Source organism: Oncorhynchus masou, chromosome 5, assembly GCF_036934945.1.
Source record: "Oncorhynchus masou masou isolate Uvic2021 chromosome 5, UVic_Omas_1.1, whole genome shotgun sequence".
NCBI classification, from domain to species: domain Eukaryota; kingdom Metazoa; phylum Chordata; class Actinopteri; order Salmoniformes; family Salmonidae; genus Oncorhynchus; species Oncorhynchus masou.
In genome coordinates, this window is record NC_088216.1 from 90,577,431 (window position 1) to 90,593,405 (window position 15,975).

General features: G+C 39.3%; 1 pseudogene; it reads right to left on the reverse strand.

The window, feature by feature from the left end:
• Positions 1–15,975, reverse strand: part of LOC135540434 (plasma membrane calcium-transporting ATPase 2-like) — a 239,611-nt pseudogene that overhangs the window by 34,876 nt on the left and 188,760 nt on the right.

A 15,975-nucleotide genomic window follows, 5' to 3' on the forward strand; every position in this document is an offset into this window, starting at 1 on the left:
CTGTTCAATACAACACATTACTGAGTACCACTCTCCATCTGTTCAATACAACACATTACTGAGTACCACTCTCCATCTGTTCAATACAACACATTACTGAGTACCACTCTCCATCTGTTTAATACAACACATTACTGAGTACCACTCTCCATCTGTTTAATACAACACATTACTGAGTACCACTCTCCATCTGTTCAATACACCACATTACTGAGTACCACTCTCCATTTGTTTAATACAACACATTACTGAGTACCACTCTCCATCTGTTCGATACACCACATTACTGAGTACCACTCTCCATCTGTTTAATACAACACATTACTGAGTACCACTCTCCATCTGTTTAATACAACACATTACTGAGTACCACTCTCCATCTGTTTAATACAACACATTACTGAGTACCACTCTCCATCTGTTTAATACAACACATTACTGAGTACCACTCTCCATCTGTTTAATACAACACATTACTGAGTACCACTCTCCATCTGTTCAATACACCACATTACTGAGTACCACTCTCCATTTGTTTAATACAACACATTACTGAGTACCACTCTCCATCTGTTCAATACACCACATTACTGAGTACCACTCTCCATCTGTTTAATACAACACATTACTGAGTACCACTCTCCATCTGTTTAATACAACACATTACTGAGTACCACTCTCCATCTGTTTAATACAACACATTACTGAGTACCACTCTCCATCTGTTTAATACAACACATTACTGAGTACCACTCTCCATCTGTTCAATACAACACATTACTGAGTACCACTCTCCATCTGTTCAATACAACACATTACTGAGTACCACTCTCCATCTGTTTAATACAACACATTACTGAGTACCACTCTCCATCTGTTTAATACAACACATTACTGAGTACCACTCTCCATCTGTTCAATACAACACATTACTGAGTACCACTCTCCATCTGTTCAATACAACACATTACTGAGTACCACTCTCCATCTGTTCAATACAACACATTACTGAGTACCACTCTCCATCTGTTCAATACAACACATTACTGAGTACCACTCTCCATCTGTTTAATACAACACATTACTGAGTACCACTCTCCATCTGTTCAATACAACACATTACTGAGTACCACTCTCCATCTGTTCAATACAACACATTACTGAGTACCACTCTCCATTTGTTTAATACAACACATTACTGAGTACCACTCTCCATCTGTTCAATACAACACATTACTGAGTACCAATCTCCATCTGTTCAATACAACACATTACTGAGTACCACTCTCCATCTGTTCAATACAACACATTACTGAGTACCACTCTCCATCTGTTCAATACAACACATTACTGAGTACCACTCTCCATCTGTTCAATACAACACATTACTGAGTACCACTCTCCATCTGTTTAATACAACACATTACTGAGTACCACTCTCCATCTGTTTAATACAACACATTACTGAGTACCACTCTCCATCTGTTCAATACACCACATTACTGAGTACCACTCTCCATTTGTTTAATACAACACATTACTGAGTACCACTCTCCATCTGTTCAATACAACACATTACTGAGTACCACTCTCCATTTGTTCAATACAACACATTACTGAGTACCACTCTCCATCTGTTCAATACAACACATTACTGAGTACCACTCTCCATCTGTTCAATACAACACATTACTGAGTACCACTCTCCATCTGTTCAATACAACACATTACTGAGTACCACTCTCCATCTGTTCAATACAACACATTACTGAGTACCACTCTCCATCTGTTTAATACCACACATTACTGAGTACCACTCTCCATCTGTTCAATACAACACATTACTGAGTACCACTCTCCATCTGTTCAATACAACACATTACTGAGTACCACTCTCCATCTGTTTAATACAACACATTACTGAGTACCACTCTCCATCTGTTTAATACAACACATTACTGAGTACCACTCTCCATCTGTTCAATACACCACATTACTGAGTACCACTCTCCATTTGTTTAATACAACACATTACTGAGTACCACTCTCCATCTGTTCAATACAACACATTACTGAGTACCACTCTCCATTTGTTCAATACAACACATTACTGAGTACCACTCTCCATCTGTTCAATACAACACATTACTGAGTACCACTCTCCATCTGTTCAATACAACACATTACTGAGTACCACTCTCCATCTGTTCAATACAACACATTACTGAGTACCACTCTCCATCTGTTTAATACAACACATTACTGAGTACCACTCTCCATCTGTTCAATACAACACATTACTGAGTACCACTCTCCATCTGTTCAATACAACACATTACTGAGTACCACTCTCCATCTGTTTAATACAACACATTACTGAGTACCACTCTCCATCTGTTCAATACAACACATTACTGAGTACCACTCTCCATCTGTTCAATACAACACATTACTGAGTACCACTCTCCATCTGTTCAATACAACACATTACTGAGTACCACTCTCCATCTGTTTAATACAACACATTACTGAGTACCACTCTCCATCTGTTCAATACAACACATTACTGAGTACCACTCTCCATCTGTTTAATACAACACATTACTGAGTACCACTCTCCATCTGTTTAATACAACACATTACTGAGTACCACTCTCCATCTGTTCAATACAACACATTACTGAGTACCACTCTCCATTTGTTCAATACAACACATTACTGAGTACCACTCTCCATCTGTTCAATACAACACATTACTGAGTACCACTCTCCATCTGTTTAATACAACACATTACTGAGTACCACTCTCCATCTGTTCAATACAACACATTACTGAGTACCACTCTCCATCTGTTCAATACAACACATTACTGAGTACCACTCTCCATTTGTTTAATACAACACATTACTGAGTACCACTCTCCATCTGTTCAATACAACACATTACTGAGTACCACTCTCCATCTGTTTAATACAACACATTACTGAGTACCACTCTCCATCTGTTCAATACAACACATTACTGAGTACCACTCTCCATCTGTTTAATACAACACATTACTGAGTACCACTCTCCATCTGTTCAATACAACACATTACTGAGTACCACTCTCCATCTGTTTAATACAACACATTACTGAGTACCACTCTCCATCTGTTCAATACAACACATTACTGAGTACCACTCTCCATCTGTTCAATACAACACATTACTGAGTACCACTCTCCATCTGTTTAATACAACACATTACTGAGTACAACTCTCCATCTGTTCAATACACCACATTACTGAGTACCACTCTCCATTTGTTTAATACAACACATTACTGAGTACCACTCTCCATCTGTTCAATACAACACATTACTGAGTACCACTCTCCATTTGTTCAATACAACACATTACTGAGTACCACTCTCCATCTGTTCAATACAACACATTACTGAGTACCACTCTCCATCTGTTCAATACAACACATTACTGAGTACCACTCTCCATCTGTTCAATACAACACATTACTGAGTACCACTCTCCATCTGTTTAATACAACACATTACTGAGTACCACTCTCCATCTGTTCAATACAACACATTACTGAGTACCACTCTCCATCTGTTCAATACAACACATTACTGAGTACCACTCTCCATCTGTTTAATACAACACATTACTGAGTACCACTCTCCATCTGTTCAATACAACACATTACTGAGTACCACTCTCCATCTGTTTAATACAACACATTACTGAGTACCACTCTCCATCTGTTTAATACATCACATTACTGAGTACCACTCTCCATCTGTTCAATACAACACATTACTGAGTACCACTCTCCATTTGTTCAATACAACACATTACTGAGTACCACTCTCCATCTGTTCAATACAACACATTACTGAGTACCACTCTCCATCTGTTTAATACAACACATTACTGAGTACCACTCTCCATCTGTTCAATACAACACATTACTGAGTACCACTCTCCATCTGTTCAATACAACACATTACTGAGTACCACTCTCCATTTGTTTAATACAACACATTACTGAGTACCACTCTCCATCTGTTCAATACAACACATTACTGAGTACCACTCTCCATCTGTTTAATACAACACATTACTGAGTACCACTCTCCATCTGTTCAATACAACACATTACTGAGTACCACTCTCCATCTGTTTAATACAACACATTACTGAGTACCACTCTCCATTTGTTTAATACAACACATTACTGAGTACCACTCTCCATCTGTTCAATACAACACATTACTGAGTACCACTCTCCATCTGTTCAATACAACACATTACTGAGTACCACTCTCCATCTGTTCAATACAACACATTACTGAGTACCACTCTCCATCTGTTCAATACAACACATTACTGAGTACCACTCTCCATCTGTTCAATACAACACATTACTGAGTACCACTCTCCATCTGTTTAATACAACACATTACTGAGTACCACTCTCCATCTGTTCAATACAACACATTACTGAGTACCACTCTCCATCTGTTCAATACAACACATTACTGAGTACCACTCTCCATTTGTTTAATACAACACATTACTGAGTACCACTCTCCATCTGTTCAATACAACACATTACTGAGTACCACTCTCCATTTGTTCAATACAACACATTACTGAGTACCACTCTCCATCTGTTCAATACAACACATTACTGAGTACCACTCTCCATCTGTTCAATACAACACATTACTGAGTACCACTCTCCATCTGTTTAATACAACACATTACTGAGTACCACTCTCCATCTGTTCAATACAACACATTACTGAGTACCACTCTCCATCTGTTCAATACAACACATTACTGAGTACCACTCTCCATCTGTTTAATACAACACATTACTGAGTACCACTCTCCATCTGTTCAATACAACACATTACTGAGTACCACTCTCCATCTGTTTAATACAACACATTACTGAGTACCACTCTCCATCTGTTTAATACATCACATTACTGAGTACCACTCTCCATCTGTTCAATACAACACATTACTGAGTACCACTCTCCATTTGTTCAATACAACACATTACTGAGTACCACTCTCCATCTGTTCAATACAACACATTACTGAGTACCACTCTCCATCTGTTTAATACAACACATTACTGAGTACCACTCTCCATCTGTTCAATACAACACATTACTGAGTACCACTCTCCATCTGTTCAATACAACACATTACTGAGTACCACTCTCCATTTGTTTAATACAACACATTACTGAGTACCACTCTCCATCTGTTCAATACAACACATTACTGAGTACCACTCTCCATCTGTTTAATACAACACATTACTGAGTACCACTCTCCATCTGTTCAATACAACACATTACTGAGTACCACTCTCCATCTGTTTAATACAACACATTACTGAGTACCACTCTCCATTTGTTTAATACAACACATTACTGAGTACCACTCTCCATCTGTTCAATACAACACATTACTGAGTACCACTCTCCATCTGTTCAATACAACACATTACTGAGTACCACTCTCCATCTGTTCAATACAACACATTACTGAGTACCACTCTCCATCTGTTCAATACAACACATTACTGAGTACCACTCTCCATCTGTTCAATACAACACATTACTGAGTACCACTCTCCATCTGTTTAATACAACACATTACTGAGTACCACTCTCCATCTGTTCAATACAACACATTACTGAGTACCACTCTCCATCTGTTCAATACAACACATTACTGAGTACCACTCTCCATTTGTTTAATACAACACATTACTGAGTACCACTCTCCATCTGTTCAATACAACACATTACTGAGTACCACTCTCCATTTGTTTAATACAACACATTACTGAGTACCACTCTCCATCTGTTCAATACAACACATTACTGAGTACCACTCTCCATCTGTTCAATACAACACATTACTGAGTACCACTCTCCATCTGTTCAATACAACACATTACTGAGTACCACTCTCCATTTGTTCAATACAACACATTACTGAGTACCACTCTCCATCTGTTCAATACAACACATTACTGTGTACCACTCTCCATCTGTTCAATACAACACATTACTGAGTACCACTCTCCATCTGTTCAATACAACACATTACTGAGTACCACTCTCCATTTGTTTAATAAAACACATTACTGAGTACCACTCTCCATCTGTTCAATACAACACATTACTGAGTACCACTCTCCATCTGTTCAATACAACACATTACTGAGTACCACTCTCCATCTGTTCAATACAACACATTACTGAGTACCACTCTCCATCTGTTCAATACAACACATTACTGAGTATTACTCTCCAAAAAATGTAGAACTAGGAACACAGTCCTTGGTTCACTCCAGACCTGTCTGCCCTTGACCAGCACAAAAACATCCTGTGACATTCTGCATTAGCATCGAATAGCCCCCGTGATATGCAACTTTTCAAGGAAGTTAGGAACAAATATACACAGGAAAGCTAAGGCAAGCTTTTTCAAACAGAAATTTGCATCCAAAGTTATGGGACACTGTAAAGTCCATGGAGAATAAGAACACCTCCTCCCAGCTGCCCACTGCTCTGAGGCTAGGAAACACTGTCACCACTGATAAATCCACTACAATTGAGAATTTCAAGAAGCATTTCACTACGGCTGGCCATGCTTTCCACCTGGCTACCCTTACCCCGGTCAACTGCCCGTCACCCTCCACAGCAAACCGCCAAAGCCCCCACCATTTCTCCTTTACCCAAATCCAGATAGCTGATGTTCTGAAAGAGCTGCAAAATCTGGACCCCTAAAAATCAGCCGGGCTAGACAATCTGGACCCTCTCTTTCTAAAATTATCTGCCGAACTTGTTGCAACCCCTATTACTAGCCTGTTCAACCTCTCTTTCGTGTCGTCTGAGATTCCCAAAGATTGGAAAGCGGTCATCCCCCTCTTCAAAGGGGGAGACACTCTAGACCCAAACTGCTACAGACCCATATCTATACTATCCTGTCTTTCTAAGGTCTTTGAAAGCCAAGTTAACAAACAGATTACCGACCATTTCGAATCTCACCATACCTTCTCCGCTATGCAATCTGGTTTCAGAGCTGGTCATGGGTGCACCTCAGGCACGCTCAAGGTCCTAAACGACATCATAACCGCCATCGATAAGAGACATTACTGTGCAGGATTATTCATCAACCTGGCAAAGGCTTTCGCCATATTCTTATTGGCCGACTCGACAGCCTTGGATTCTCAAATAACTGGTTCTGCCTGGTTCACCAACTACTTCTCTGATAGAGTTCAGTGTGTCAAATCAGAGGACCTGTTGTCCGGACCTCTGGTAGTCTCTATGGGTGTGCCACAGGGTTCAAATCCTCGGGCCGACTCTCTTCTCTGTACACATCAATGATGTCGCTCTTGCTGCTGATGATTCTCTGATGCACCTCTACGCAGACGACACCATTCTGTATACTTCTGGCCCTTCTTTGGACACTGTTAACTAACCTCCAGATGAGCTTCAATGCCATACAACTCTCCTTCCGTGGCCTTCGACTGCTCTTAAACGCAAGTAAAACTAAATGCATGTTATTCAACCGATCACTGCCTGCACCTGCTCACCTGTCCAGCATCACTACTCTGGACGGCTCTGACTTAGAATACATGGACAACTACAAATACCTAGGTGTCTGGTTAGACTGTAAACTCTCCTTCCAGATTCACATTAAGCATCTCCAATCCAAAATTACATCTAGAATTGGCTTCCTATATCGCAACAAAGCATCCTTCACTCATGCTGCCAAACATACCCTCGTAAAACTGACCATCCTACCGATCCTCGACGTCGGTGATGTTATCTATAAAATTTCCTCCAACACTCTACTCAACAAACTGGTTTCAGTCTATCACAGTGCCATCCGTTTTGTCACCAAAGCCCCATACACTACCCACCATTGCGACCTGTACGTCCTCGTTGGTTGGCCTTTGCTTCATACTCGTCGCCAAACCCACTGGCTACAGGTTATCTACAAGTCTCTGCTAGGTAAAGCCCCACCTTATCTCAGCTCACTGGTCACCATAGCAGCACCCACTCGTAGCACGCGCTCCAGCAGGTATATTATACTGGTCACCCCCAAAGCCAATTCCTACTTTGGTCGCCTTTCCTTCCAGTTCCCTGCTGCCAATGACTGGAATGAACTGCAAAAATCTCTGAAGCAGGAGACTCACATCTCCCTCACTAACTTTAAGCATCAGCTGTCGTCAGAGCAGCTCACAGATCACTGCACCTGTACATAGCCCATCTGTAAACAGCCCATCTATCTACCTCATCCCCATACTGTATTTATTTATTTATCTTGCTCCTTTGCAGCCCAGTATCTCTACCTGCACAGTCACCTCCTGCACATCTACCATTCCAGTGTTTAATTGCTATATTGTAACTACTTCACCACCATGGCCTATTTATTGCCTTAACTTCCTTATCTTACCTCATTTGCACTCACTGTATATAGCCTTTTAGTTTTCTTTTGTTCTACTGTATTATTGACTGTATGTTTTGTTTGTTTCCATGTGTAACTCTGTTGTTTGTGTCGAACTGCTTTGCTTTATCTTGGCCAAGTCTCAGTTGTAAATGAGAACTTGTTCTCAACTAGCCTACCTGGTTAAATAAAGGTGAAATAAAATAAAAATAAATGTAATTTTCAATACATTTCTAAAAACATGTTTTAGTTTTGTCATTGTGGTGTATTGTGTGTAGATGGGTGACAGAGAACAATCAATGTAATCCGTTTTGAATTCAGGCTGAAACACAAACAAAAGATTTGTAAATGTATGGTCAAATCTATGTAAAGGTTTGTCAAGGCATACAAATGTATATTTTTAGGTATATAAAGATATATTTATTTATAGGTATGTCAAGATATATTTAAAGGTATGTCAATATATATTTAAAGGTATGTCAATATATATGTATAGGTATGTCAATATATATTTATAGGAATGTCAATATATATTTATATTTATAGGAATGTCAATATATATTTATAGGAATGTCAATATATATTTATAGGTATGTCAATATATATTTATAGGAATGTCAATATATACAGTGCCTTGCGAAAGTATTCGGCCCCCTTGAACTTTGCGAACTTTTGCCACATTTCAGGCTTCAAACATAAAGATATAAAACTGTATTTTTTTGTGAAGAATCAACAACAAGAACAAGAATCAACAACAAGTGGGACACAATCATGAAGTGGAACGACATTTATTGGATATTTCAAACTTTTTTAACAAATCAAAAACTGAAAAATTGGGCATGCAAAATTATTCAGCCCCTTTAAGTTAATACTTTGTAGCGCCACCTTTTGCTGCGATTACAGCTGTAAGTCACTTGGGGTATGTCTCTATCAGTTTTGCACATCGAGAGACTGAAATTTTTTCCCATTCCTCCTTGCAAAACAGCTTGAGCTCAGTGAGGTTGGATGGAGAGCATTTGTGAACAGCAGTTTTTAGTTCTTTCGACAGATTCTCGATTGGATTCAGGTCTGGACTTTGACTTGGCCATTCTAACACCTGGATATGTTTATTTTTTAACCATTCCATTGTAGATTTTGCTTTATGTTTTGGATCATTGTCTTGTTGGAAGACAAATCTCCGTCCCAGTCTCTGGTCTTTTGCAGACTCCATCAGGTTTTCTTCCAGAATGGTCCTGTATTTGGCTCCATCCATCTTCCCATCAATTTTAACCATCTTCCCTGTCCCTGCTGAAGAAAAGCAGGCCCAAACCATGATGCTGCCACCACCATGTTTGACAGTTGGTATGGTGTGTTTAGGGTGATGAGCTGTGTTGCTTTTACGCCAAACATAACGTTTTGCATTGTTGCCAAAAAGTTAAATTTTGGTTTCATCTGACCAGAGCACCTTCTTCCACATGTTTGGTGTGTCTCCCAGGTGGCTTGTGGCAAACTTTAAACAACACTTTTTATGGATATCTTTAAGAAATGGCTTTCTTCTTGCCACTCTTCCATAAAGGCCAGATTTGTGCAATATACGACTGATTGTTGTCCTATGGACAGAGTCTCCCACCTCAGCTGTAGATCTCTGCAGTTCATCCAGAGTGATCATGGGCCTCTTGGCTGCATCTCTGATCAGTATTCTCCTTGTATGAGCTGAAAGTTTAGAGGGACGGCCAGGTCTTGGTAGATTTGCAGTGGTCTGATACTCCTTCCATTTCAATATTACCGCTTGCACAGTGCTCCTTGGGATTTTTAAAGCTTGGGAAATCTTTTTGTATCCAAATCTGGCTTTAAACTTCTTCACAACAGTATCTCGGACCTGCCTGGTGTGTTCCTTGTTCTTCATGATGCTCTCTGCGCTTTTAACGGACCTCTGAGACTATCACAGTGCAGGTGCATTTATACGGAGACTTGATTACACACAGGTGGATTGTATTTATCATCATTAGTCATTTAGGTCAACATTGGATCATTCAGAGATCCTCACTGAACTTCTGGAGAGAGTTTATTGCACTGAAAGTAAAGGGGCTGAATAATTTTGCACGCCCAATTTTTCAGTTTTTGATTTGTTAAAGAAGTTTGAAATATCCAATAAATGTCGTTCCACTTCATGATTTTGTCCCACTTGTTGTTGATTCTTCACAAAAAAATACAGTTGTATATCTTTATGTTTGAAGCCAGATATGTGGCAAAAGGTCGCAAAGTTCAAGGGGGCCGAGTACTTTCTCAGGCACTGTATTTATAGGAATGTCAATATATATTTATAGGAATGTCAATATATATTTATAGGAATGTCAATATATATTTATAGGAATGTCAATATATATTTGTAGGAATGTCAATATATATTTATATATATTTATAGGATGTCAATATATATTTATAGGGATGTCAATATATATTTATAGGAATGTCAATATATATTTATAGGAATGTCAATATATATTTATAGGGATGTCAATATATATTTATAGGAATGTCAATATATATTTAAAGGAATGTCAATATATATTTATATTTATAGGAATGTCAATATATATTTATAGGAATGTCAATATATATTTATAGGAATGTCAATATATATTTATAGGTATGTCAATATATATTTAAAGGAATGTCAATATATATTTATATTTATAGGAATGTCAATATATATTTATAGGAATGTCAATATATATTTATAGGAATGTCAATATATATTTATAGGAATGTCAATATATATTTATAGGTATGTCAATATATATTTATAGGAATGTCAATATATATTTATAGGAATGTCAATATATATTTAAAGGAATGTCTATATATATTTATATTTATAGGAATGTCAATATATATTTATAGGAATGTCAATATATATTTATAGGAATGTCAATATATATTTAAAGGAATGTCAATATATATTTATATTTATAGGAATGTCAATATATATTTATAGGAATGTCAATATATATTTATAGGAATGTCAAGATATATTTATAGGAATGTCAATATATATTTATAGGTATGTCAATATATATTTATAGGAATGTCAATATATATTTATAGGAATGTCAATATATATTTAAAGGAATGTCTATATATATTTATATTTATAGGAATGTCAATATATATTTATAGGAATGTCAATATATATTTATAGGAATGTCAATATATATTTAAAGGAATGTCAATATATATTTATATTTATAGGAATGTCAATATATATTTATAGGAATGTCAATATATATTTATAGGAATGTCAAGATATATTTATAGGAATGTCAATATATATTTATAGGAATGTCAATATATATTTATAGGAATGTCGAGGTATATTTATAGTAATGTCAAGATATATTTATAGGAATGTCAATATATATTTATAGGAATGTCAATATATATTTATAGGAATGTCAATATATATTTATAGGAATGTCAATATATATTTGTAGGAATGTCGTGGTATTCTTACCTGTCCCCAGACTAACTCTCCCAGTCCAAGGAAGGTACACCAGCCCCACTTCTCCAAATCCAGAGGAGTACAACTGAACGGCTTCCCTCCAAACTGTACGATCACAATCTGTAAACACACAGATAGGAAACGACATTACGAATCTGCATGATACCTTAGCATCAACACAAACACAGTGCTTGAATTGGGCCGGAAATCCATGGAGCTGAATGCCTGCACCTCAAGTTTCCTACCGCACACAGGAACCCCCCCACACACACACACAGACACACCCACAGACACCGACAACCACACACACACACACACACACACACACACACACACACACACACACACACCACACACACAGACACCAGACAACCACACACACACAGACACAGACAACCACACACACACACACACACACACACACACACACACACACACACACACACACACACCGACAATCACACACACACACACAGACACCGACAATCACACACACAGACACCGACAACCACACACACACACACACACACACACACACACACACACACACACACACACACACACACACACACACACACACACACACACACACACACACACACACACACACACACACACACACACACACACACGGGGAAATATAAAACATCCAAACCGAACAATATCTAGAATTACATCCAGACGTGAAATAATTCCCTCTTTGCTCCCAGCCGTATGTTTTCAAGGCTTCAGTGATCAGGATCCGTTTTGGTCTCTAGTATTGGACTAAGTATCAGGTCAGGAAAAGCTTCAGTAAGCTTCAAGTGCTACCCTTTCGCTGCGTCCCCAATGGAACCCTGTTCTCTATGTAGTGCACTACTTTAGACCAGGACCCATAGGGAATAGGGTGCACTACTTTACACCAGGACCCATAGGGAATGTTCCTACCTGGATGGCGAATGTTTCCTACCTGGATGGCGAATGTTTCCTACCTGGATGGAAAAGGTTCTTACCTGGATGGAGAAGGTTCTTACCTGGATGGAAAAGGTTCTTACCTGGATGGAAAAGGTTCTTACCTGGATGGAGAAGGTTCTTACCAGGATGGAGAAGATTCTTACCTGGATGGAGAAGGTTCTTACCTGGATCGCAAATGTCCCTCCCTGGGTGGCGAATGCTCCTACCTGGATCGCAAATGTTCCTACCTGGATTGCGAATGTTCCTACCTGGATGGCGAATGTTCCTACCTGGATGGCGAATGTTCCTACCTGGATTGCGAATGTTCCTACCTGGATGGCGAATGTTCCTACCTGGATGGCGAATGTTCCTACCTGGATGGCGAAGGTTCCGAAGACGATGGAACAGAAAATGGGGTTCCTGAAGATTCCGTCGAAGACGTTCCTCTCTCCGTGGATCTTCCTGGCGTTGATCTCATTGAATAGCTGCATGAGGACGAAGGTGTTGAAAATGATGGTGTAGTGTTCTGACGGAGGGGAGTGGAGAGGAGCGTGACGACCACTGTCTATGTCAAAGATCTGCTCACCTGAGATAGTGAGAAAGAGAAGGAAGAGATAGAGGTATAGAGAGAGAGCGAGAGAGAGAGAGAGAGAGAGAGAGAGAGAGAGAGAGAGAGAGAGGTATAGAGATGTTAAGCTGAAGTTTGTAGGGGCTAAAGTAAGCTGAAGTTTGTAGGGGCTAAACCGGGGCAAAACCGAACCATGAATTGCAGTTTCTCGCGGCCCATACACTACTTTCAGGGTGTAAAATCCTCAATTTTCCCATTTACAAGTGTCAACCTATACTTAAGATACTTTTGCTAAACTCTTAACACAGCAATTTTCTGCTCAAAACCAAATTCTGTTCATTAAATTCCAATTCTACATTTCAAAATGCAAAACCGTGGCTTCCAATGTCAGCATTGTTACGTGTTAATTGATATTCTGTGGAGAAAAGAAACATGAATTGTGTTAATTTGTGTTAATGGTCCACAACAGATGGATGTTGTGCTAATTGTGTTTAGAGTTTTAAAAATGTGACTACTGGTTGGACAAAGAATGTTAGCGAGATTGTAAAAAATGAAAGAGACCGAGGTGTTTCTTGTCCCGAAATCCCGCTTATCAGACAGGTTGAAGCCTGCTTGACAGAGATGCTAAGCTGCTCGCCATCAAGCTAACAAAGTTGGTACCAGAAGAGTTTTGAGCCCTCGTTGTCTGGAGAAGTAAATGAACGGTTCCAGTGCTCAAGAAGCTCTATCTTTGTTTCGGGACAAACCGGAAGACTCAGAGTTCCACTGGGGCAATTGTTATGAACTTGCCGAGGATTATAGGCTTGAGGTGGCTTCATTGATGACTCAGGTCGCCAGCCTATGTAAGAAACTGGGGGAAATGCAGAGAGGAATGTTTACATTTTCTCTGCCGGTGACTGGACGGCGCTCACGCTTGTTGGATGCATCTCCGCCTTGTTGTTTGTCGTTGCCCGGAGCTCCCACATCTGATAGTGGAGTAAAAAGAACACAGCAAGAGAAGCAAGACAATCAGCGGTCACCCATGGAAGCCAAAGACAGCGACTTCCCGCAAAGCAGTCTACACTCCCAGCAAGAGGCCCGGTACAAACAACTAATAGTTTTGCTGTCCTGGAGCCTGATTTTCCTGCAACCTAGTCACTGAGGGTGCCCGTGTCTACGCCAGGAGCAACGGGCTTAATTTATCCTGCCTCTCGACCGTCCATAAAGGGTTCTCTGAATCCTGAGAAGCGTGGGAGTCAGCGGATTTCCTCGTCCTTCTCGCCAGCCGTGATTCTGGACAGCTCCATGGTAAGAAATGTGACCGTTACTGATGCAAAAACAATGTCCTATCCCAGAGCTCGAGTAAATGACATCACTAAGCTGCTCCCGAATGTACTTCGTCAGGACATGGACATTGATTCTATCGTAGTCCATGTGGGTTTTAAAGACATTACGAAGGGCAGTTCTGAAAAGTTGATACTGGATATTAAAGAGTTGATTTTCTCTGCTAAACACTAACAAAATAGCCATCATATCTGGCCCTGTGCCCTCTCTGAATCGTGGCATTTAATGTTTTAGCAGGATTCCTTCTCTTCACAACTGGCTACGTGATTATTGCAGCTCAATGGGTGTAACATTTGTTGACAATTTTGATACATTTCGGAAACAAAACACGTTTTATAATATCTGACCAAATTATGAAAGACGAGCATTGTAATTTCAAATTCCGTAAAGTTAGTGTGGAAGAGGTGAAATAATGATTGTTGTCTTTCAACAAAGACAAACCACAGGGGTCTGACAACTTCGATGGAAAATTACTAATGTTGCCACTCCTATTTGCCATACCTTCAATTTAAGACTACTAGAACGTGTGTGCCCTCAGGCTTGGAGGGAAGCTAAAGTCATTCCACTACCCGGGCGGCAGGGTAGCCTAGTGGTTAGAGCGTTGGACTAATAACCGGAAAGCTGCAAGTTCAAAACCCGAGCTGACAAGGTACAAATCTGTCGTTCTGCCCCTGAACAGGCAGTTAACACACTGTTCCCAGGCTGTCATTGAAAATAAGAATTTGTTCTTAACTGACTTGCCTGGTTAAATAAAGGTATAAAAAAAATACCCAAGAATAGTAAAACACCCTTTACAGGCTCAAAAAGCTGACCAATCAGCCTGTTAATAAACATTTGGGAAAAAATGACCAGATACAAATGCTATTTTACTATAAACAAATAAACAACAGACTTTCAGCATGGAGGATATACAACAAATACACCACTTACACAAATGAGAGAAATTGATGATGCAAATATTGTGGGGGCTGTTTTGTTAGACTTCAGTGCCGCTTTTGACAATATCGATCATAGTCTGCTGCTGGCAAAACGTACAGTTGAAGTCGGAAGTTTACACCTTAGCCAAATACATTTAAACTCAGTTTTTACAATACCTGACATTTTAATCCCAGTAAAAAATTCCCTGTCTTAGATCAGTTAGGATCACCAATTTATTTTAGAATGTGAATTGTCAGAATAATAGTA